This window comes from Bos grunniens, chromosome 27 (genome assembly GCF_055505025.1).
Source record: "Bos grunniens cultivar Pamir isolate PY7600 chromosome 27, Bosgru_T2T1.0, whole genome shotgun sequence".
Classification (NCBI taxonomy): Eukaryota; Metazoa; Chordata; class Mammalia; order Artiodactyla; family Bovidae; genus Bos; species Bos grunniens.
The window spans coordinates 26771142-26795765 of NC_141191.1; the positions used below are offsets into that span (position 1 = coordinate 26771142).

At 41.9% G+C, this 24624-nt stretch overlaps 1 long non-coding RNA gene across 2 annotated transcripts; it reads left to right on the forward strand.

Moving 5' to 3' along the window:
* Nucleotides 1–19439: 19439 nt before the first annotated feature.
* Nucleotides 19440–23242, forward strand: LOC147343674 (uncharacterized). 2 transcript variants are annotated; one of them, XR_015155993.1, is made up of 3 exons: nt 19440–19535; nt 19749–19868; nt 21162–23242. It is a non-coding gene; the product is annotated as an uncharacterized LOC147343674 (long non-coding RNA). The 2 variants fall into 2 exon arrangements; XR_015155992.1 differs by lacking the exon at nt 21162–23242 and adding an exon at nt 20472–20615 and having other exon boundaries at nt 19446–19535.
* The last annotated feature ends 1382 nt before the right edge of the window (nt 23243–24624 follow it).

The following is a 24624-nucleotide window of genomic DNA, read 5'->3' on the forward strand; positions in this document are numbered from 1 at the left end:
GAGGAGACGCACATGTTGACAAAGCAAGAGACTTTATTGAGAAGGGGCACTCAGGTGGAGAGCACGAGGGTAAGGGGACCTGGGAGGACTTCTCTGCCAAGTGGTTTGCACTCTCAAGTTTTATGGTGATGGGATTAGTTTCTGAGTTGTCTCTGGCTGATCATTCTGACTCAGGGTTCTTCCTGGTGGAGCACGCATCACTCAGCCAAAATGGATTCCAGCAAAAAGGATTCTGGGAGGTTGGTAGGGCATATGGACTTCTCTATCCTTTTGACTTTTCCTAAATTCTTCTGGTTGGTGGTAGCTTGTTAATTCCAAGTTCCTTACCAGGACCTCCTGTTCCAAGATTACTCATGCAAGTGGCTACTATCTCATCTGGCCAGCATAGGCAGTCAGTCAGAAACAGTCAGTGTTTCCCCTTACAATTAAAAAGTTAAACAAAAATGAAGCCAGAAAACACTAGGATGGTTCAAGACAAAAAGGAAAATCAAAATTTATTAGGAGACATCCAAGAACCTAGGATGATATGTGAACAATTCAGCACTGAATTTAACTTAACGGTTCACAGGGGCCAATGCAGAGAGGAAAACATGTACCATGCCATTCACATTGTCTGATAAAAATAAGCACACATTTGCCTGGAGAGATTAATATTTCTCTGCTCTAAACTGAGGGTGGGGTATTAGGCTCATGGTATAAGAAGTAAAAAGAATGAATTCAGTGGCATATTTTCTGAAGAACACAAGCTGTTCCTTAAATGGTCATTACTTATGTGAATTATTGATGGAAACTGAGAGCATGACATCCAGCTATAACTCAGGGAAAGCATTTCTCAGGGACTCTGAGTTGACCCAGTCCTGTGGTTTTCTGGAGCAAAGAAAGACCAGTGCACTAGGAGCTCAGAAAGAATAGTAGTAATTTTTTTTACTGCAACTTTAGGGACTCTTGCATGTACACTCACAGAGAGTTGGCTGTATGCATCAGCATCCCAGGTCAATCACTCTGTGGAGGGTTTCCTCGACCCTTATCCTAGCTATGGTTTTCTCCCAAGGCTCTCTTGGCTCTCTCTTTCTTGACCTTGACTTGGTCTTGACTACAGGTCCTCTACTGCTGAGCATGTCTGAGTCCCCAGCTTAGGGTTGGGGCTGCTAAGAATTCCTAAGAGTGACTGGCTCTGCACTCTCCATATATGCAAAAGATGCAGTGCCTGCTTATGATGCCCCATTTTCCAAGGCACTGTGCCTCCCAGCCCCCGACTCTGCAGCACAGCAGAATCAGTGAAAGCATAGGCTTTGGATTCAGATTCTGTGCATTTAAATCCTGACCCTACCACTTTATGGACGAAGTTTGTCTCTCACTTCTTCCTCTGTAAAATGGAGACAATTAGGCTAGCTACCTCACAGGTAGTTTAAAACAGGAAGGGTGGGGAGATGGTGTAGCATTGCGGTTGAAAGCATAAACTTAGGAACCAGACTGCCGGGTTCACATCCCAGCTCTATCCTTTACTAGCCATGTGGACTTGGACAAGTTTTTTAGCTCTTCATGCCTCAGTTGGCTCACCTGTAAAGTAGGAATAATATAGCACCTGCCTAAAGGTTGTTGTGAGGATTAGTTAATTTACTGAGTGCTTTATAAGTGTCTGCTAACTAAAGATTGGGGTTTCCCTGGTGGCTCAGTGGTAAAGAATCTGCCTGACAATGCAGGAGACATGGATTCAATCCGTGGGTCAGGAAGATCCCCTGGAGAAGGAAATGGCAACCCATTCCAGTATTCTTGCCTGGAAAATACCAAGGACAGAGGAGCCTGGCGGGCTAGAATCCATGGGGTCACAAAAGAGTTGGACGTGACTTAGTGACTCAACAACAACTAAAGATTAGAATGATGCCTGCCATACAGTAAATTTCAATGTGTCAGATATTTTAATTATTTTCCCCTTATGCAATCCCCCTCCCCCCCATCCCCCAACTACAGTGATTGATCAAGGAGTAAAATCCTGGAGCCCAAAGCTTGGCTATTTCTAACTAAATTCTTAAGATGGGATGGCAGGAAGACTCTTTTGCCCTCTAGTCCAAAAGCTGTGGCTGCTGCTGTATCAGGGAAGAAGCTAATCAGCAGAAGGAGAAAAGATAACAAAAATTAAAATTAAAAAAAGCGTACCAAAAAAAGCAATATTTAAAAGGAGGAGACCAGAGAGAGGGGAAAAAGACAGAAACAGAAGCAGACCTTGAGAGTCAGAGACTGAATGCTTTTGGAGACAGGATTCCCACGTCTGGAGTCCCAGAAGCTCCTTGGTTTTCTGTCCATGGTTGAATACAGAGGGTTGGGAAAGGTCAACATCATTATCCCTTAGGTTCAGACCAGTCTGGGCTCTCAACAGGCAGGTACCACCCTCCACCCGGGTGGGGGCCTTAGTTCCTACAGAACTCAAAGATATGTATCAAATTGTAATGTATATCCCTTGAGGAGGAACTGGGAGTCTGTTTCACTGGCTGAGCTGTTGTTTTTTGACTGATTCTCCTCTGCTCCTGCATTCTTTTGTTCCCTTAAGGTCATTTGTTACCTTAAGATCATTAATTATGGAGAACTGTTCAAGGATAAGCGTTTAGATCACAAAATGGCTTAGGCCCAAAATGGCTTCTCTTACGTCAAGAAAATTATGCCTGGTTCTCTTTCTCCAGGGACCCTCCACCTTATCTGCTTAACAAGTCCACTTGCACTGGCATCTGAAGGGCAGGCAATCTCCTGAGACTGAATTCTTCATTTTGGGGGTCTAATGCCCACTCCGGGTGGTGAGTGTCAGAACGGGATTGAATTGTAGGACCCCCGGTTGGTGTCAGTGACTCACTATTGGAACCAGGTAAGAACTTTGGAGGAACTGGCCTATAGGAACTCTCTTCTGAAAAGCAGCCAAGCACTCATTCCTCCGTTGCCTCCAGGAGAGCACATTTAAACACTTAAAAGATAGAACAAAGTATTCAGCAGATCCATTTGAAGCTAAAGAAATGTTTCCAAGATAGCTGAATAAACATCGTACCAAGTTCTAAGACTCTGTATGCTATCTGGTGTGATAATGAACTTCTGCCTAGGCCCATGTTCATATATGTAGTTTATCCAATTTGTGATTTTTTTCTGCTGAAGCTCTTCAGAGTGAATCCAATTATCTTACTGTGTAAAAACAATGCCGTGTAATTAGATGCATCAAAGGTAATATAAATTGTAGAGATAATGGCATTTTAGAAGTATCTGGGATGGAACTTATCTGCCTGGCAGACTCCCATGAGAAAACACTTCCGAGGACAAAATATACCATTCTGTGTCCAGTTAGTCCTGATTTTCTGATTCACTCTTTTATAGGATTCAGTGTTACGTTTCTACAGATAAATTTGTTGTGTATTGAACACCTCTGTTCTTACATTTTTGTTCGTACTTATTTTCATGTATTTGGAGTGAGGTCACTGTAATTTGGCAACCATATGAGGGGACAGTGCAACAATCTCAGAGCTGATCACTGGGAGCCCACGTACTTAGGGTTCCTGGAGCCCCAAGGAGAGATGGTGACCAAGAGTTTGGACACAGTAAGCTTCATTGGCATCTTCAGGTGCAAAAGAGCAGAAGATGCTGTCTGGGGATTTGGGATAAGCTGGTTGAGGTCAAATAGCCTGGACCCCAGAAGCCCTGCTCTATCCTGGGTCACCTCTGTTTACATCCGACCAACCTCCTTCCCACCTTTTCCCCCTAATCTTTTGGGTGGAGGTTATACAGCATCACATTAGGACTATCCCACACTGATAAGCTATTAATGAGTCATTAAAAATGGAATGGAGTTGATGAGCCATGTAGAGTTTGCTTTATCATTTTCTTATAGTGGGACATTTAGGTGGCTCCCGAATTTGGCTTTCATAAATACAGCTGTGATAAAAATCTTTGCCCAATAAAGCTTTTTCCACATTTAGGATAAAACTGTACAAATTAATCCCTGAATATTTTAAGACTTTAGACACATTAGTCAAATAATTTTCCCAAACGTCTCTATTTTCTAAAAGGTGGTGTCTAAAGTGTATTTTTTTCTGTTCCTTTGTCAGTATTATTATAATATTTCAAAACCTTTGTTAACACAATAGTTGAAAATTGGACTTATTGCTTTGATATAGATTTCTTCAATTAGTCTTGAAGTTAAACACTCTTTCCTCATGTGGGTTTAGCCACTTATTTCTTTCATATATTTGGCCCAGCTCTAGACCATTCTTCCTTCATAACTTCTCATTACAGAATGAGGCCAGTAGTGTTGAATCAGGGATTGGCAAGCACTGAGTTATGAGAAGAGGCAGAACAGAAAAGACAAAATGGGAGGCAAGGGAAGTACCAGGCTTTGGCATCGTAATTGCCTGGCAGCACAGATCAGTGCTGGTGAATTGGGAGAAGGCCTGAGGTTGACCCCTTGTGGTGTAAACTCAAGCAAATCATTTAACAGGTGCACATCTTAGTCTATTTGTAAAAAAATAAACAATTTGGATTTCCTTCCTATTTCTTAAATTAGTTCTGAAGTTCAAAAGTGGACATATTACACGAAATTGCTTTGTAAACACTAATTGTACAAATAAATGTAAGCTTCTACTATTGATCAAGCACCAAGGTGTGTCATTCGTACATAGGAGACGTGTTTAACCTAATGATCATGGACACATTTTAAAAATTAATTTATTATGATAATTGGAGGCTAACTACTTTACAATATTGTGGTGGTTTTTGCCATACATTGACATGAATCAGCCACAGGTGTACATGTGTCCCCCTGTCCCAAACCCCCCTCCCACCTCCCTCCCCACCCCATCCCTCTGAGTTGTCCCAGTGCACTGGCTTTGAGTGCCCTGTTTCACGCATCGAACTCGGACACGTGATCTATTTCACATATGGTAATATACATGTTTCAATGCTATTCTCTCAAATCATCCCACCCTCACCTTCTCCCACAGAGTCCAAAAGTCTGTTCTTTATATCTGTGTCTCTTTTGCTGTCTCACATATAGGGTCATCATTACCATCTTTCTAAATTCCATATATATGCGTTAATATACTGTATTGGCATTTTTCTTTCTGACTTACTTCACTCTGTATAATAGGCTCCAGTTTCATCCACCTCATTAGAACTGACTCAAAAGTGTTTTTTTTAGTAGCTGAGTAATATTCCATTGTGTATATGTACCACAGCTTTCTTATCCATTCATCTGCTGATGGACATCTAGGTTGCTTCCATGTCCTGGCTATTATAAACAGTGCTGTGATGAACATTACGGTATATGTGTCTCTTTCAATTCTGATTTCCTTGGTGTGTATGCCCAGCATTGGGATTGCTGGGTGGTATGACAGTTCTATTTCCAGTTTTCTAAGGAATCTCTACACTGTTCTCCATCCTGGCTGTACTAGTTTGCATTCCCACCAACAGTGTAAGAGGGTTCCTTTTGCTCCACACTCTCTCCAGCATTTATTGTTTGTAGACTTTTGGATAGCAGCCATTCTGACTGGCGTGAAATGGTACCTCATAGTGGTTTTGATTTGCATTTCTCCGATAATGAGTGATGTTGCACATCTTTTCATGTGCTTGTTAGCCATCTGTATGTCTTCTTTGGAGAAATGTCTCTACTTCTTTGGCTCATTTTTTGATTGGGTTGTTTATTTTTCTGATATTGAGCTGCATGATCTGCTTGTATATTTTTGAGATTAACTCTTTGTGAGTGCTTCGTTTGCTATTATTTTCTCCCATTCTGAAAGCTGTCTTTTCACCTTGCTTATAGTTTCCTTCATTGTGCAAAAACTTTTAAGTTTAATTAGTTTCCATTTGTTTATTTTTGCTTTTATTTCCATTACTCTGGGAGGTGGGTCATAGAGGATCTTGCTATGATTTATATCAGAGAGCATGGACACATTTTTTCATCATCCTAAGATCTAAATTAAGTTTTCTGGACATAAGTAACCATCATTTCATGATTATAATTTTTTTTTTTTTGGCCGTATCTCATGGCTTGTGATATATTAGTTCCCCAGCCAAGGATTGAGCCTGGGGCCTCAGCAGTGAAAGGACAGAATCCTGTCACTGAACCACCAGAGAATTCCCTCGTGATTGTAATTTTTCCTCTCTGTTGATCCATTCATGATAAAGATCATAGTAAGATTTAACCTTTAACCTATGTGTTTATGTATGTGTGGGTGTGTGGGTGGGTGGGTGTGACATTAATAGTAGAAGGAAGGGTAAAAGATATGTGGACAAGGCCTTACACAGGCCTTATAGATGAGTGAGTCCAGTTTCCTCATTTTCAGTTGAGGAAGCTGGCTGTGGTTGATCGCCAAGATCACACAGCTTATTAGAGCAGAACCAGGACTGGAAGCCAGGTCAATGGACTCCTGGTCCAGTGTTCTTTCCATCTCAGTCTACTTCTCTCCTGTATTGTGTAATGTTTCTACATGTGTTACCACACAGCGTTACACCACCTCTACATGATATAACATCCCTCCCCCAAGCAAGAACTTTCTACCAAACCTTGAACTATTTCACTTAAAGCTTTACAGCTAAATAAGGAGGAGAAGCAGAGGGCATGTATTTTCAGAGCTGGAGTGAAATCAAAATTGCTTTTCTCTTTCCATCCATGTATTTCTTTCCAAATCCAGTTTTCCAACCCCCTCCCCACCCCCACCCCCGATATCTCTGAAGTCTTTTTTTACATGATTGACCTGACATTGTCTTACTTATGAAGAAGGATTTCTAGAAGTTCCAGCAAACGACTTCCATTACATCTCGCATGCCAGCCTGCTCTTCAGGATGGCCAGGAAATGTGGGTCTAGTTTTACGTTTTCTTTTTGAGTTAGGGCTCTCTTCTTTTTTCTTTTCCTTCCTTGCTTTCTGTGATCTGCGATGATGATTTATTTATTTATGTATTGCCATGCAGCGTGTGGGATCTCAGCTCCCTGAACCCCTTGCATTGGAAACACAGGGTGTTAACCCCTGGACTACCAGGGAAGTGCCAAGGCTGTCTTCTTCACGGTGAGAGGGCGGCTGGGCATCGCCAGGACACCAGTCCTTCTGCTGCAGGGTCTTTCTTGGCACCGACAGAAGCAAGTTCCCCCCTTGCTTATCCTTCTCTTGCCAGGAGTTACCAGAGTCTGAATTTATTTCCTCTGTCCATCTGTGTGCTTATAAATTGTCTCGCTCTCTCTTCATGAACATGTAAGCTTCCTGAGAGCAGGGAGCTCACCTATGTTGGTCATCAGTGTACCTCAATTGTGTTGTATTTAATATTCACTCAAATATTATTGGAGAAGGCAATGGCACCCCACTCCAGTACTCTTGCTTGGAAAATCCCATGGACGGAGGAGCCTGGTGGGCTGCAGTCCATGGGGTTGCTAAGAGTTGGACACGACTGAGCGACTTCACTTTTACTTTTCACTTTCATGCATTGGAGAAGGAAATGGCAATCCACTCCAGTGTCCTTGCCTGGAGAATCCCAGGGACGGGGTAGCCTGGTGGGCTGCCGTCTCTGGGGTCTCACAGAGTCGGACATGACTGAAGTGACTTAGCAGCAGCAGCAAATATTATTAAAAGACTAAAGGGATTGTGGGGTCAGTGAGTTGAACATTCACAAGATTTGGATCCATATTGTCATATAACCTCCCCTAAAATGTCAAAGTTCACAACTCATCAGTGATGTTCAGTAGGATCCTTTTCCTTGTAACCTGTCAGAACTTGGGTTTTGTAACTCAGTGGAAAACTCTTGATGATATCCTAGACAAAAAACTAAAAAAGAATTCTTATTATTCTCATTTTAGTTTATATTTGTTTGTTTCAGTGTGTTTTAGAGAGATTTTTGTTCAAACTGGTTATGCTTTTTTTTCTTGATTATGGTAATATAAAGGGATAAACTTTAGTGGTCAAGAAAATTCACTTAATCTTCCCTGGGAATGCTGAGTAAATTAAATATTACTATATAGCTTCTCTCAGTTATGAAGATCAAACATGTTTGACAGCATTTTAAGGAGTATAACCAAATTATGCAATCATAACGATTTGTTATACTCAAGATGGGAGTGCAGAGGACACTAATAATGGTTTTACTCAGCATTTAAAATACTGTAAAGATACCTAGTTAGGTAGCCGGGCTCTCTGTATCCACTGGTTCCACATTCTCAGATTCAACCAACCTCAAATTGAAAATGTATACTTTTTAAAAGTCTAGAAATTTCCAAACATCAAAGTTGAATTTGCATGCCAGAAACTATTTAGATAGACTTTACTTCACATTTACAACTTTTTCCATAGTATTTATATTAAGTATTATAAGTAATCTAGCATTTATTTAAAGTGCCCGGAAGGACATGCATAGGTTGTACACAAATACTGTCATTTTATATAAGGGACTTGAACATCCTTGTATTTTGGTATCCTTAATGGGAAAGCAGGGGTAGGTCCTGGAACCAATCCCCCACAGATGCCGACAGATGACGGTAATTGATGAGACATTGGCGGTGTTCAGAGCAACCAGTATGGATGGAGAGGAAGAAATTGATTGGTTCTCTTCTCAACCATTTATTCACCCACAGGGCATTCATAATGAATATCCTCAAGAATTCCCTGCTATAAAGGACCAATTAACCCTCTTAACTAATGCATTTCACTCTTGTAAACGCACACAGAAGAGAACACTTGTTATCTAAAAGGATCTGGCTCTAGTCTCAAGGGTATGGTTCAAAGTTAATTTCTTTCTTTTTAAACTGTGGTTCTGGGAACTGTTGGGACTGACTTTAGTTTAAATCCCCCTTCTCCTCAGCATGTTGGCAGACTACACATATGGAGGGCCAGGTGGGAATGATCTGGTGGTGGTCTGGAAGTGAACGGAGAAGTTTTCGAGGCCATCACAGTCTGTGGTCATCCTCAGCTCCTCAGAGGCTGCAGGATGACCTGAGTCAGTCTTCTCTCTACTTGGTTCTTCTGGGTGTTTTGGTCTGTTGATTTTCCAGTGTCCGTAACCAAAAGCAACATATCTTCTTGGCATGTTTGGAAAGGGAGCTGTTGCTAAGATTATTGGACTCACAAGGAAAAGTTCTAATAGTTACGCAGTATGTAATATATTATTCAGAGCTGAAGATTTCATAGTTATAGGTATCTGCTAGGTCAGTTTTTCTTAAGCATCTTAATAAAACAAATGCTAACCAGTAAACTTGATGCAATCATTTCTCAAAGGAGATTTGGTGTTTAGTGAATACTTTCCTTTTCTAGGGTTTATATTCTAGCTATTACATTTGGAAGTAGAATGTTCACCCATTATAAAATGCCTAACCTTTAAAGCTCCTTCTTTGGAATTCAATCTAATTAAAAGCATAAAATATTTATTAAGTTTCTAGGAATGCCAGCCATACATGAGGAACTTTGGGGGATACCCAAGAAGTCCAAGACCTGTAAATGATGTCTTAATTATGCAAAGGAATAAAGAATCTTTACGGGGTTTCAGTTCCAATTCATTCATCTGAGAAATACTTTCTCCAGATAAGACAGGGTAATGACTCCTTTAATTGGACGCCCATTCTGCAGGGAGATGTGGAAACTGCTCCCATTGGGGCATTCTCTGGCTGGTACCTTCTTTTCAAGTGTTTGAACTGTGACACGTTCATCACACCCATAGTCTGCAGGCTCCAACAGAGCAAGGTAATTCAACTTTGGAAACAGCGGTATCTAGACAATGACAGAGGGCTTCCCAGGTAGCTTGGTGGTAAAGATCCCACTTGCCAATGCAAGAGTTGCAGCTTTGAGTCCTGGGTCAGGACGATCCCTTGGAAAAGGAAATGGTAACCCACTCCAGTATTCCTGCCTGGAAAGTTCCATGAACAGAGGAGCCTGGTGGGCTACAATCCATGAGGTTGCAGAGGCAGACGCAACTGAGCACACATGCAAGACAATGACAGAGAGAGAGAATTCCCCTAAGAGGTGTGAAAGATGGAATATAATGATTCTGAGTTTCCCTGTGGTTCTTTAAGCATTGATAATACTTTCCACTTTCAGGATCAGTTTTGCCCAGGTTTTTAACTTCTAGCCCTGGAAGGATGCTGTGTCAAGGCTGATTCACATACCATATTGACCATCTATCTAATTTCTTATAGGCTTTAAAAGCAGCTTTATTGATATGTAATTCACATACCATATAATTCACTCATTTAAAGTGTACATTCAGATATGTGTAACCATCACCACAGTCAATTCTAGGACACTTTCATCACCTGAAGAAGTGTGACATCCCTTTACTGTCTCTTCTCTAGTTTCCACCTGCTGCAGGCCTAAACAAGCACTGATTTCCTTTCCTTTCTTCTTTTTTAAAATCTCTAACGCTCTCATGAATCAGCACTTTGCTATAAATCTCCACCATTTTTTGATCAGTTCTTCACCAGACTTTGACACGTGCTCTCCCCTTCAGTTGGAGCCCGGCCACTGGGGAACACAGTGATCTAAAAGTGGCGCCACAGAACAGTTAAGGGCGAGGGTCAGACACAAAGTGTTCTCAGGTGAACTGAACATCTTGACCCAGCATTTGGAGAACCTCCCAGCCTGAAGTCTTTCCATGGAGATCACACTGCAGGATTCCTCATTTAGCCTCTTGTGAAGTACAGAAACATGTCGTCGACTAGCTTTTCCTTGTACCTTCCCTCTCTGGTTTTCTCTAATTTACATCCACCTTCTAGCTGGAATCAAGATTGCCAGGAGAAATATCAATAACCTGAGATATGCAGAAAGAAACCTTATGGCAGAAAGTGAAGAGGAACTCAAAAGCCTCTTGATGAAAGTGAAAGTGGAGAGTGAAAAAGTTGGCTTAAAGCTCAACATTCAGAAAACGAAGATCATGGCATCTGGTCCCATCACTTCATGGGAAATAGATGGGGAAACAGTGTCAGACTTTGTTTTTTTGGGCTCCAAAATCACTGCAGATGGTGACCGCAGCCATGAAATTAAAAGACGCTTACTCCTTGGAAGAAAAGTTATGACCAACCCAGACAGCATATTGAAAAGCAGAGACGTTACTTTGCCAACAAAGGTCCGTCTAGTCAAGGCTATGGTTTTTCCAGTGGTCATGTATGGATGTGAGAGTTGGACTGTGAAGAAAGCTGAATGCAGAAGAATTGATGCTTTTGAACTGTGGTGCTGGAGAAGACTCTTGAGAGTCCCTTGGACTGCAAGGAGATCCAACCAGTCCATTCTGAAGGAGATCAGCCCTGGGATTTCTTTGGAAGGAATGATGCTAAAGCTGAAACTCCAGTACTTTGGCCACCTCATGCGAAGAGTTGACTCATTGGAAAAGACTCTGATGCTGGGAGGGATTGGGGGCAGGAGGAGAAGGGGACGCCAGAGGATGAGATGGCTGGATGGCATCACTGACTCGATGGACGTGAGTCTGAGTGAACTCCGGGAGTTGGTGATGGACAGGGAGGCCTGGCGTGCTGCGATTCATGGGGTCGCGAAGAGTCGGACACGACTGAGCAACTGAACTGAACTGAACTGACTCTACTCTGTTTGCCTTTACAATGTTCACCTGTATCCACCACATTCATCAGGGAACAAATGCATCATCCTTCTTCTGTCTTTTGCTGTCAGTCCGTTTGAATATTGGTTGTCTTCTCAGCCATGAAGTTTATCACGGCTTTGTCCTTAGTTTTGGAAGAAGAGTGAATCAACATTATTTATCTTCCCTGAAGGCTGTTAACCACCTTCTAGTAACATTAATCTGCCATATCACCCCAAAGATGTAAGTCAGATATACTGTCTAAACTGAGACTTCTTGTGTATTGAAGGAGATTATCCACTCTCTTACTAAAATAGCTACGTTTATGGTCCTGAACACTTCCAAGAAGAGTGAGCATGGAAGAAGGTATATGTGGGGACGTTTAGGTGGAGAGGAAGGCATGTTAGAAAGCAACATGGAGGAGATCAGTGTAACCAGTCATTTACCATTTCTGTGTAGAAGATTTCTGATGATTTTCTTTTGGCTTTCTACTTCAACTTTTATTTTCACAACTACAAGTCTCTAAACCATTCTGTATTCAATTTTGTCTTGAAGACACATGAGTTAGGCTTCTAAAAATGTCACTGAATAATTATATTCTTCTGGTGCGAAAAGTTTGTGGTTTTAGAATAAGCCTCCTGCTTCTTCAACAGGCTTTACCATACTTCAACTGTTCTCCCTCTGATGTAATCAGGGCTGTAGAGACTGGTACAAAACTTTATCTAGCCAGTAAAACTTTTAGGGTCTTTCACTTATTAATAGTTCATTTCATGAAATATTCAAACCATATAGTGTCTTATATAATTCCAGCACAGTCAATGCTGTGCTTTGTTTTTATTTATCTTTAATCAACAAGTTCACTATTTCATTTTTTAGATTTATTTGTTTTTGGCTGCACTGGATCTTTATTACTGTGCAAGGGCTTTCTCTACTTGTTCAGGGCTTCTCGTTGCAATGGCTTCTCTTGTTGTGCAGCCTGGGCTCGGGCACGTGAGCTTCAATAGTTGCTGCACACGAGCAGAGTTCCCTCTTGGCATGTGGGATCTTCCTGGGCCAGGATCGAACCCGTGTTCCACGCATTGGCAGGCAGATTCCTAACCACTGACCACCAGGGAAGCCCTACATGTGATTTATTCTTAAAGTGCCCACACTTATATATAGATGGATACATCCTGTAATACCTATCTCCCTTAAAAAAAAATTCCTGAAACTTTAATGAATAGATAGCATAGTCCTTTGGGGTTATTTCAGCCCTTTTAAGGGAAAATCAGCATTTGCTTGTGTTCTTAATTTCAGAGGCATAAGAATAATATCTTCTCCTCCAGCACCTCAGGAGGTAGCATAAAAGAGTGGTAGGGAGTGCCATACTTTCACTTGCATTCATCTGGTCCCAGCTGAGTTAGTAGATTTCCCACGAAAGCCATTTTTCCATTCCTGAATCATATCTGAGCCAAAGGCCCTATAAGGCAAAGATTCCCTGCCTCATGATGAAATGCCAGCACATGACATTCTTTATAATGAGTCACAGTCAATAAAAATTGTTCTCCAAATGAATCTGAGTATGCCTCCTCACCGAGCAACATGAAAGAAACATCTTTATCAAATCAAAACATCTCGTTTCCTCCACTGAGCTCAGACAGACCTTTCACTTCTGTAAGCAAAGGAAATGAGTTTCCACACAAAGTGAAAATCCAATCTGTCCTTATTTTTTCCTCAGCTACACTTGCTATGTAGTTTGAGGAAATGAGAATGATGTGTTGGAAAATGTTTGGGGGGTTTGGTGAGTGAGGAGGAGCTACCGAGGAATTCTTTGTACAATAATAATGAAATGATTATTCATTAGTCTAGAGGTATTTTGAACTCCTGAGAGCCTCCATATAAATATTAGGTGATAGGATTCATTTGTATGCATGATTGAATGTGATCTTGACCTGAAACCACACTGGCCTTGCTATTAGGATAAGTGGGAATTTATTAACTGTGCATTTCTCTTCTGTTGCTGCTAAGGAGACTTTTAGTGAGCCTAGTGAGGCCACAAGAGATCCCCAAGATGTCCACACATCAGCCATGGACAGGCTCACCCTTCAGGCTTGGGAAAATGGAAGTAAAGAAAGCATTGTAATGATTGTCTAGAACTTAACAATCATTATGTGAAAAGCATAAAGAAAAATTTAAGGAGGAAATGCAAGCAAGTCAGGCTCATTTAGGGGACAACAGAGAGGGTGTGAATTTCAAGGCTGGCTTCTGTAAAAGGAAAGAATGTGCCCCACGGAGGATTCAGCAAACCCAGGTCAGAGTGAGATGCATTTAATTAACTACCATCAAGGCTCAGGGGATCAGTGACAACACAGATCAGTAAGAACTCACCTGGACCTTGAACTTGACCTTTTCTCAAGTATTCCCAGTAAAGTTACCCAGTAAAGAAAAGAGGTGGGCCAGGGAATTAAGTTCTTATCCAAACATCAAGAGGTTGTTTGCTTAAATTTCCCAAGTGTCTTTGGTAATGCTGTGTGCTTATCTTTCTAAGGAAGAAAAAAAAAAATGATACCCAGAGGAGGGTAACCAGAATGGCAGAGAAAGCCTCCCAAATGAGAAATGGCTGAAAAATCCAAGAGGGCTTGGCAATAAGAAGAGAAGCATGAATAAGGACAAGAGGGTGGCCAGGAAAGAGAGGAGGAAGAGGGAGCGTGTGTTCTCTGTAACACTCCAGAAGACAGAGCTGCCCGGCGTTTCCAAGGGGCTCTCTGGGGGAAATGGTGATCATTCGAAGGGTTGGGATTTACTCTAAGGCTATGGTGATGGGATATGGGGAGGTGGATAAAGATCTAGGGGTTGGGGAGGGAGAAGACTTGTTAAGGAAAATTGACTCTTTTAAAAAATTATTTTTAGTTGGAGGAAATTGCTTTACAGTGTTGTGTTGGTTTCTGCCATACAAGAACGTAAATCGGCCATAAGTGTACATGTATCTCCTCCCTCTTGAGCCCTCCTCCGCTTCACCCCGCCCCTCTAGTCATCACAGAGCACCGAGCTGAGCCCCCTGTGCTATACAGCTGCTTCTCACTAGCTGTGTGTTTTGCACATGATAGTGCACGTATGTCAATGCTACAGTCTCAGTGTGTCCCATTCTCTCCTGCTCTCCGCCTCCACGGCCCTCCCCTTCCATCTCTTAGTCCACAGACCAATGTTCATTATCTTCTGAACATGTTGAGCTGTGATCAGAACCTTTCATTGACTGCCCATTACCTACCAAATCATGTTCAAGCTTTTTTGTTGGTACTCAAAGCCCACAGTAATGTGACTTTAAAATCCTTCTCCACCTGCATCACTATATTCATCATCTCCCCATACCCTTTATCTTTTTGTATGTCATGCATTTTCCAGGCTTCATCCCCCTTCCCCACTGAACTCGCTGCCTGTTTTTCACAAAGCTCCCCTCATTCAATCCTTTCTCATGCCAGCTGAATGCATCTTCCTCCTCTCTGTCCTCACAGTACTCTGGCTGTCTTTCTCACACTGATCCTAAGCTGTCTTCTTTTCTACTATCATATATTTGAACAGCACTTTGCAGACACAAAGTATTTTCACAAACATGGGTATTATCTACCCGGGAGGATTTTATTCATATTTTGCAGATGACTCAGGCTTTGAGAGTTTAAGTAACTTGTCCAAAGTCACAGAGCTAATATTTGGTAGAGCTGAAATTCAAATGCAGGTTTTGTGACTTTCAATCTGGAATCTACTTCTCTCCTTGGATTGTAGTGAGGGCTAGTTTAAAAAAAAAAAAAAATCTCTTAAGGTTGAGAGCAATTTTCAAATCTAAAATGCTGCTCAGATGAAAGGAAGGATTTATCCATCAGACAGCAATCTTCTCAAAGCCAGATAAGTCGTGTTCATCTTTTGTCTTTGCATATAAATGCAGATTCTCAGGTCCACCCCAGACATGCTGAATCAGCTACTGACAAGCCCTCCATGGGAGCGGATTATCCTTTCTTTGTGGGGCCCTTGTCCTTCAGGGATGGGGCGTTATGGGATCATTAGCAGGTACACAAACCTTAATTCACAGAGGAAAGGATGGGTGAGCAAACTATATATATATTGTGCTGAGTGAGCAAAGATCTTATCAGGGATTAAAAAAAATTAAAGACTCAACTGGCAAGATTTTGAACTGTAAAGGGTGTTGTCTCCCCTGGAAGGCAGGTGTCAAGTGGAGTTTTAAGTGATGGAGGTAAGAAGACAGGGCTTTGAAGGGGAAATTCTTCATGGGTGTCAGAAAAACTCATCGGGAGGGGAGAAAAAGAGTTATGACGGAATTTTAATTCAGGAAAGAAACGACATGAGATGGTTTTTTTCTTTGAAAATCGCTGACAACAGACCTTTGATGAAAGGGTGGAACTATCCAGGTGTAGAGAACAGGTGATAAAGTACTGAAGGGCGAGGTTAACCCTTTTGTCCAGAGAATGGAACCAGGCACTTGAGTCCCCATGACCATTTTTTTCTGGAAACATCAGTGTGAATTCAGCTATAGACTGTTTTTATTTTCCCTAAACAATTCATTGTTCTAAAGAGATAGAGAGAGAAACAGCTCTAAAGGTTCTTGGTTTCTTTAAGCTATTTTGAATAATGCAAAATGTTGCTTGGGACTGTCATTTGAAATGTACACAGAATTAGCTAGTGAAAAAGAGGAACTTGCTAAAGTTAAATGAACGTATAACCCGGATAGTCTGTCACCAGTGTGGATATGCCGTGTTAGTCTCCAGGAATTCTCTGGTATGAACTTTCATCGAATGTCCTGAGAGCAGGGCTTGGATCATCACTTAGTAAGCATGTTGCGGAAAGTCCCACACCCTGCCCTGACCTTCCTGTAGGTTTCTGTGGGTTCCTGTTCCCCTTATCACCCTTGCTGTCACCTTATTTCAGTCTGAGAGCATAACCCCACTGGAACGTTGCCTCTTTTTCATTTTTCCCCTTCCCCAAAACATCACTATCTAGGCTCCTGCAGGTAACAGGTAATATTGTGATTTATTATAAGAAATACAGGGACTTCCCTGGCAGTCCATTGGTTAAGATTTCACTTTCCAGTGCAAGGTTTGATCCCTGGTTAGGGACCTAAGATCCCACATGCCTCAGGTCAAAAAAAAATGAAAATTTAAAACAGAAGCAATATTGTAACACATTCAATAAAGACTTGGAAAATGGTCCACATTAAAAAAAAAATCTTGCATTAATCGAAAACACAGGAGTTACAAATTTGTTTTTAAAAATGACATACATATTTTCATCCCAGTTTCTTGCTCAGCACTCCTAAAATGTTTGGAATTTTCTATGTGGTAAGAGTGATAAAGTTGTCTCTCGTTAGTCATAACAAGCCCCTTTCAACCCTGTGGACAAAAAAAAAAAAAAAAACCAGTCAATCTAAGAAAGAAACAGAAAATTTTATTCACACCAAATAGAGGATTATAACCTAGCAAGGAGTCTTTCAGAAAGCTCTGAGGTCTGTTCCATCCATCAGAGGTTAAAATGTAGTTATGTAAGTTTTTGAGACAGAGGACTGAATGTTAAATGACATATTATGGACAGTTTACACAATCCATCTCTGAGCATACGATGTGAGTAGTGGGCCATGGGTCATTGTGGCCCCTTATAAGATTAAGAAGGAATGTTATCTCTTAAGGAGTTGTCTTGATGCTGGGAAAATATTGCTCTTTATGGTTGAGCAGGTATTTCTGCCAATGGAGAGGTTTGGTCCATGCATAATGTAGACACACAGTGCTCGGTAGAGGGAAGAGAGGAGGCCAAAGGGCAGAGAAAAATCATGTTTAAATTTTCCTTGACTTGCCTTTGAATATGAATTTTTATGTATCAGCCCCATCTGAGTTTATGGCAAAGAAGTTACTTTTGGGAAGACCCTAGGGCTGGGGGCTACTGGCCAGGAGAGCTCAGCACATGATTAGAGGGTTGGAACTTAGTCCATCCCCTGACCTCTGGTTCAGTCACCAATGGCCAATGCTTTAACCATGCCTTCATTATGAAGCCTCTGTAAACCCCCAAAGGATAGGGTTCCAACAGCTTCCGGGTAGGTGAACCCATGGCATTGCTAGGAAGGCAATGCGCCTGCCAGGAAGACAGAAGCTCTGTGCCCTTTCCCACACATCTGACCCCATGCATCCCTTCCATCTGGCTGATCCTGAATTACATCCTTTTATAAATAACCCAGAAATCTAGTAAGTAAACTGTTTTCTTGAGTTACAAGAGCCACTCTAGCAAATCAATTGAACCCAAGGAGAACGGGTTATGGGAACCTCTGGTTTACAGACAGTAGGTCAGAGCTACAGGTGACAACCTGGACTTGTGATTGGCATGGAATTGGCATCCCATCTGAGTGGGACAGCCTCGTGGGTCTGAGTCCCTAACCTGCCTGAGGTCTGACGTTCTCCCTGGATAGATGGTGTCGGACTGGAATTATATCGTAGGACCCCCAGCTGGTGTCACAGAATTGCTTCATGTGGGTGAACTACCACACATCTAGTCTCGGAAGTGCAGTGGTGCTGGAGTAGAGTTTTGAGAGTAAAGGATGCAGGTAGGGATGTGTCTTTCTTTTATATAGGCTTTTAAGGAAGATAGTGGCTAGTTTAGGGAGACAGCAGCACAGCTCAGGAAAGGCTACTACTTAAATTCGAATGCTGTACTAAAAGGTTTACCCAGGAAATAGGATGTCTGGAGCTTCCTTCAAAGTAACTGATGGAGGAGGATGTGGGCGTGGCGCTTCGTGTGAGTGGGCGTGGCACTTCGTGTGAGTGGGTGGGGCACTTTAGATTAAACAAGGCTAACTGTGAGTTAATTGTTAAAATTGGGTATGGTCCATGGAGGCTCATTATATTAGCCTGCCTACTTTTGTATATGCTTGACATTTTTCGTAACAAAGGATTTCTTTATGCTAGGTAGCCCTGATCTGTCCTGGAATCCCTCAGCCACCCCTGGCATGGGCATTTACTCCCTGGCCATCATTTTCTCTATGGCCATGCCTGCTGATGCATTTTCTTGGATAACCCTTCCCCTCTGTCTCCCACTTCTTCACCTCTCTTCCCTTCCATGACCAACTGAAACCCTGTCTTCCCCACCTAAGGGGAACTCTAAAATATGAATAATAATTATCCTATTCTGTGCAAAGCAAGCGGTTTAATTTTTCTGTGCTGGGACCTCCCATCCACTGAAAGCACCTACTCTTTTGTAACAAAACATAGCCTTTCATATTGTTTTTCTGAGCAGAGGCTGTTCTAATCTCTTGAAGAATTCTGCCTTCCTCCTAGTCCATCTGGATCCTATCACCAGCTTAAAAAAAATAGTATTTTTATTATTATTATTTTGGCCACGCCATGCTACAGGGGAGATCTTAGTTCCCCAAACAGGGATAAAACCTGCACCCTCTGCAGTGGAAGCAGAGTCTTAACTACTGGACCAGCAGGGAAGTCCTTTGCTGCTGGCTTTTATAATCACTGTATTTCTCCCATCAGAACACTCAAATTTGTTTAACCTCAAAGTAAAAGTCATGAATGGTAAATATTTCCCATGATTCCAGCAGAGGGAATTTAGTCTCTGTGTAGAACTTCCATCAGGAGAGGTTCAGCTATGAGACTTGACTCTTGGTTTGTCTCTGGTTGAATGGGGCAGGAGAAGGGAAACTCCAGTAATCTAAAACTCCTATTTTCTCTGTAGTCATCTTCCTTTGAAATTCTTTAACTCATTTTACCAGAACTTCTGGCAAGTAACATGTTGACTCATGATATTTTGTCACTTCCTTCCTCTGGCTCACCGCCAGTGAGATGCTAATGGGTTGTCAAATGACCAATAGGCGAGACGGGACAAAAGCAACGTCCCTCTATAAAAACTCGCTTACCTGAACATTAACAATCAGAGACTTGATTACCTGAGCATTAACAATCAGACTGGCTGAGACAAACTGAGACAGAGTTAAGCTGGATGAAGAGATGGCTCCTCCCTTGCAGTATGAAATCATTCTTTCCCTATATGCTTTGGAGCTTGGGTTCTGCAGAGTCCATCTGTGTGGATGAAAGATGTAGGGTCAGGAATGACCTATACATCTCAGAGGTCTTTTCAGCCATGGTGGGAGAATATTGAAGGGAACTTGAGTGAGGGGAGGGCAGCTGAATATGGCTTTTAGGGAAATAGCTACTCTCTCTCTCTACTTCTCTTCAAGGGCCAGAGGTCAGGCTGACAGTCTGAACCTGTCAAGGAGGGGGAAGAATGCCATTCTAGGAAAATAAGGCAAGTTGACGGTGAACTACCCAGAGAGCTGTAATTATGGGACTCCTGTCTGGTAAGTCTGTGGGGGAAGTGAAGTGTGCCATGAGTTGGAGAAGGGTGGGGAGGATGGACTCTCCTAAATTTTACAGGCCATAGAACTAGAGTTGCTGGATAAATTATGGGATACCAATTAAATTTGAATTTCAGATGAACAACAAATGCATTTTTAGTATAAGCATGGCCCGAATATTGCATGGGACACCCATATACTAAAATAAAAATGATATTCACTATTTGTCAGAAACCCAAAAATAAAAATGCATTTTTATTTGCTTGAGATCTTGTGTAGTAGCCCAGTCATTTTGATCTCATTTTGCTCCATTGATGTAGCAAGTTGTCATGGTGTATTTGTCCAGTGAAGCAAGCATGATGATTATCCCTTAGTAGTGCCTCATCTTGGCCTACTTTCACTGGAAAAGTCACCTGTTTTTTCCCTTTGGGAATGTTGTGAAAACAATGATTGTGCGATGAAAATAACTCCCATCTGAAGGTCCTTCATTACGGTGTACAGGCTTCTTGGAAAGATCCTGCCTTTGAGGGTTCAGAAATCATTACTTAACTCTTTCTTTTGATGCCTTTTTAAATTTTATTTTTTATTATGAAAAATTCTAAACAGATGGTAAAGAAGAAAGAACAATAAACCTCCATGTTCACCCAGCCTCAACAGTCATCAACTCATAATCTACACTGCCTCATCTATAGCCCACATATTCTGTCCATCCCAGCCCTGCTAATTTGAAGTAAATTCTAGAGAGCTGAAGCTTTATTGCTTTATTTATACCTTTCTGTTCCTCACTGTGCCTTTTCTTTCCCAGGAATGGAATTGTATGGATAGCGCTTCCTCCAAATCTGCTAAACATTGCTCCATGTTTTCATAGTTCTATAGCTGTTAGCCTTCCCAATATCAAATTGCTAAATCTATTCTTTCTAGCCTCCCTTGCCCCATGGCCCATACATGGGACTTGAAAACCCCACCTGGCGTAAGACTTTGGTTGGGACTTGGGTTATGGAAGGATTCAGGAGGGGTGGTAGGTATGCATCATTGGGCTCACTCTGCAGTGTCACTCTGGGAGCTGATCTGAGAACAATTGCTCCAGCTTTTGCAAAGAGTCTGAATACTCTAATATACCTAAGTACATCCTTCCCTCATAAACTGGCTAGAGAGGATTACATTGACCTTAACTTGCTACCTTGACTGACGCAACCTTCCAAGAGGCAAGAGAGGAGAGGCACACAAAGCATTTAAGTCTCCTAGAAGAAAAATGTGATGGTTCCTGCGAGTTTAACAATGTACTGATCTCTTCAGGCTTTTGGGGCTGCCTAGAGCAGAGTTCCAAAGAATAGCAAGCAGAGATAAGAAAGCCTTCCTCAGCGATCAATGTAAACAAATAGAGGAAACAACACAATGGGAAAGACTAGAGATCTCTTCAAGAAAATTAGAAATACCAAGGAACATTTCATGCAAAGATGGGCTCGATAAAGGACAGAAATGGTATGGACCTAACAGAAGCACAAGATATTAAGAAGAGATGTCAAGAATACACAGAAGAACTGTACAAAAAAGATCTTCATGACCCAGATAATCACAATGGTGTGATCACTCACCTAGAGCCAAACATCTTGGAATGTGAAGTCAAGTGGGCCTTAGAAAGCATCACTATGAACAAAGCTAGTGGAGGTGATGGAATTCCAGTTGAGCTATTTCAAATCCTGGAAGACGATGCTGTGAAAGTGCTGCACTCAATATGCCAGCAAATCTGGAAAACTCAGCAGTGGCCACAGCACTGGAAAACGTCAATTTTCATTTCAATCCCAAAGAAAGGCAATGCCAAAGAAAGCTCAAACTACCGCACAATTGCACTCATCTCACACGCTAGTAAAGTAATGCTCAAAATTCTCCAAGCCAGGCTTCAGCAATACGTGAACCATGAACTTCCAGATGTTCAAGCTGGTTTTAGAAAAGGCAGAGGAACCAGAGATCAAATTGCCAACATCTGCTGGATCATGGAAAAAGCAAGAGAGTTCCAGAAAAACATCTATTTCTGCTTTATTGACTATGCCAAAGCCTTTGACTGTGTGGATCACAATAAACTGTGGAAAATTCTGGAAGAGATGGGAATACCAGACCACCTGACCTGCCTCTTGAGAAACCTGTATACAGGTCAGAAAGCAACAGTTAGAACTGGACATGGAACAACAGACTGGTTCCAAGTAGGAAAAGGAGTACGTCAAAGCTGTATATTGTCACCCTGCTTATTTAACTTCTATGCAGAGTACATCATGAGAAACGCTGGACTGGAAGGAACACAAGCTGGAATCAAGATTGCTGGGAGAAATATCAATAACCTCAGACATGCAGATGACACCACCCTAATGGCAGAAAGTGAAGAGGAACTCAAAAGCCTCTTGATGAAAGTGAAAGTGGAGAGTGAAAAAGTTGGCTTAAAGCTCAACATTCAGAAAACGAAGATCATGGCATCTGGTCCCATCACTTCATGGGAAATAGATGGGGAAACAGTGGAAACAGTGTCAGACTTTATTTTGGGGGGCTCTAAAATCACTGCAGATGGTGATTGCAGCCATGAAATTAAAAGATGCTTACTCCTTGGAAGGAAAGTTATGACCAACCTAGATAGCATATTCAAAATCAGAGACATTACTTTTCCAAAAAAGGTCCGTCTAGTCAAGGCTATGGTTTTTCCAGTGGTCATGTATGGGTGTGAAAGTTGGACTGTGAAGAAAGCTGAGCACTGAAGAACTGATGCTTTTGAACTGTGGTGTTGGGGAAGACTCTTGAGAGTCCCTTGGACTGCTCCATTCTTAAGGAGATCAGTCCTGGGTGTCCTTTGGAAGGACTGATGCTAAAGCTGAAACTCCAACACTTTGGCCACCTCATGTGAAGAGTTGACTCATTGGAAAAGACCCTGATGCTGGGAAGGATTGGGGGCAGGAGGAGAAGGGGATGACAGAGGATGAGATGGCTGGATGGCATCACCGACTTGATGGACAAGAATTTGGGTGAACTCTGGGAGTTAGTGATGGACAGGGAGGCCTGGCGTGCTGGAATTCATGGGGTCACAAAGAGTTGGACACGACTGAGCGACTGAACTGAATTGAACTAAATTGAGAGCAGAGGTGCTTGGAGCTTGGCCCCCAAACAGCAGCAGTACGATTACTTAAAGACTTGTGAATTCAAATGCTTGGGTCTACTCTCAAGACCTAGTGATTCCCTAGGAGAATGAGGAGTGGGTGTTGGTGGAATCCAGAAATCTGTGTTTTCACAAGCTCTAGATGATTTAAATCTGGGGTCAGCCAGGGCAGCATGTGGACCAAATCCCACTCACCACCTGTTTTCGTGAATAAAGTTTTATTGGAACACAGTCAGAATCACCTATGTATTGTCTCTACTTTTGTGCTACAATGACAGGCTTAAGGCCATATGGCCCATGAAGCTTAAAATACTTGTAACCTGACCCTTTACAGAGAAAATTTCCTGACCTATGATTTCGAATGATGCTAAATGTTGAGTCAATAAAAGTTAGAGGGAGTCCTCCCTGTCCTGGAAAGACCAGACATTGAGCTCACTTTCTTATAACCCTCAAACTTCTTATAAGCCACACATTTTCAAATACTAGGTTTCCAAGTAAGAAGGAAAGAGCCATATTTATACACTGCTAGTGTGGTAACTTTCCTGGGAAATGTGTTTATAGTATACATCAGAGGAGTTAAAACCAAAGCAATCTTTTTGACTCACCAGTTCCACTTTCAATAATTTATTCTAAGAAAATAAAACAGGATGTGCTCGATGACCAAGCAACAAGTACTGTATATCACAAAGAAAAATTGAAAGCAGCCTTAATGTCCTACATAATCAATGTGATTGAGTAATCTGTGGTGTATACATATTGCGGATACTAGGTGGTCATGTAAAATGAGGCTGTAAAACTATACTTGTTGATGTGGATACATACTTATAGTGTTGACAGAACAACTTCAAAGCATCATTTTTTTATTACCATTTTTTTTTCTGGAACATACTTATTGTTTTTAATACCTATCTATATACCTACATTATAATCTATAAGGGCACATATAAAAATTCTCAAAATGGTGAATGCTGGATAGTAGGATTTTACATACTTTTTATGCCTTTCTTGTTTCATCTTTATTTAAAAATTTTCTTCACACATATTTGTGTGTGCATGTTAATGGCACAGAGGCACAAGGCATACACACACGCACACATCTCAGTTCAGAGAAGTAACACAACATTTAAATGGATATGTTTGGACACTGCCCTCTGTCCCAGTTGACATAAATGCCCTCACCATGCAGCCTGATGGGAGCAGCAGGTCCCATAAGTGTACACCTTGCTCTACTGTTGTAGAGCAGTAAAGGGGAAGACGCTGGAGGACTCATTGCACCTCCCTCATTTCCTGGCCCAGATGACCAAGCATCTTGGTGCGCCTGGGGCTGAGAGGTCTCTCAGGGTGTGAGACTTTCAGCAGTAAACTGCGGAAGTCCCAGGCAAGCTGGGGCAAGTTGGCCGTCCTGTTTCTGTCTGACTGGAGAAGAGTGCCTGGTGCTCATGCAAGTACGCAGAGCGCATCTTCTGACTCACTCCATGGGATGCGGTCTCTTGATAGTTTATTTAAGAAACTGTTGCTGGAGCACTGGCTCTCCTGGCTGGGAGAGACTGTGAGCTCAGCAGGATGGGGCCAGGACTCAGAAGAGGCTTTCTTCCTTTCTTCCTTAGCTGTATTATGCAG